Source organism: Pteropus alecto, unplaced genomic scaffold (genome assembly GCF_000325575.1).
Source record: "Pteropus alecto unplaced genomic scaffold, ASM32557v1 scaffold76, whole genome shotgun sequence".
Lineage (NCBI taxonomy): Eukaryota > Metazoa > Chordata > Mammalia > Chiroptera > Pteropodidae > Pteropus > Pteropus alecto.
This window is the reverse complement of record NW_006443138.1, coordinates 18,441,609-18,442,273: the sequence shown is the minus strand read 5'-3', so window position 1 is coordinate 18,442,273 and position 665 is coordinate 18,441,609. Positions and strand designations below refer to the sequence as shown.

The window sequence follows — 665 nt, the reverse complement described above, 5'->3', positions numbered from 1 at the left end:
AATAATGATGATTGGGACCCGAGTCCCACTTTATGTCCTATGGTCGTATGGTACCATTAACTATCCTTATCTTTGTTGTCTTATGACCTTAAAGCTTGTATTATTATTATTATTATTTATTATTTATGCCTATAGCACCTGGTATTCCTAGATACTGTGGTCTCCCATCCAAGTACTAACCAGGCCCGACCCTGCTAAGCTTCTAAGATCAGACATTGGGCTTGTTTAGGGTGGCATGGCCGTAGACCATGGACCGTGGCTCCACTGGGGTGCGAACCCAGGACTTTCTGCATGGAAAGCAGACGTGCTAACTGCTATACTATGGAACCACGTCTGACCTCAAAATTTTAATACCACCTTTCCCTTTCTTTCTCAGCCCTCTAAGCCTTACTAGATCTCCAGTGGTATATGTTGTTTCTTAAAGGTCAAGCTTCCATTTAGCCATATCTCTGTTAATTGTTGGGCTTATCTCTTTCATATTGTTTCTTAATTTTCTAATGATTCCTCAGGAAAAAAAGAAACAGCAAATAACTATACATTATGACAAAGTTTAGCACAAATCTTCATTTTGTTTACAGTTCTGGCATGTCGGATTGTATTTAGCGTGTATTTAGGCAACAAGTAAGATCATTATCAAGCAGAAAGAAAACAGATTCTCTGTTGGA

General features: G+C 39.1%; 1 non-coding gene across 1 annotated transcript; it reads right to left on the bottom strand.

Annotated features, from left to right (window-relative positions):
• Window positions 1-256: 256 nt before the first annotated feature.
• Window positions 257-329, bottom strand: TRNAG-UCC. Its single transcript has one exon. It is a non-coding gene; the product is annotated as a tRNA-Gly (tRNA).
• Between the last annotated feature and the right edge of the window lie 336 nt (window positions 330-665).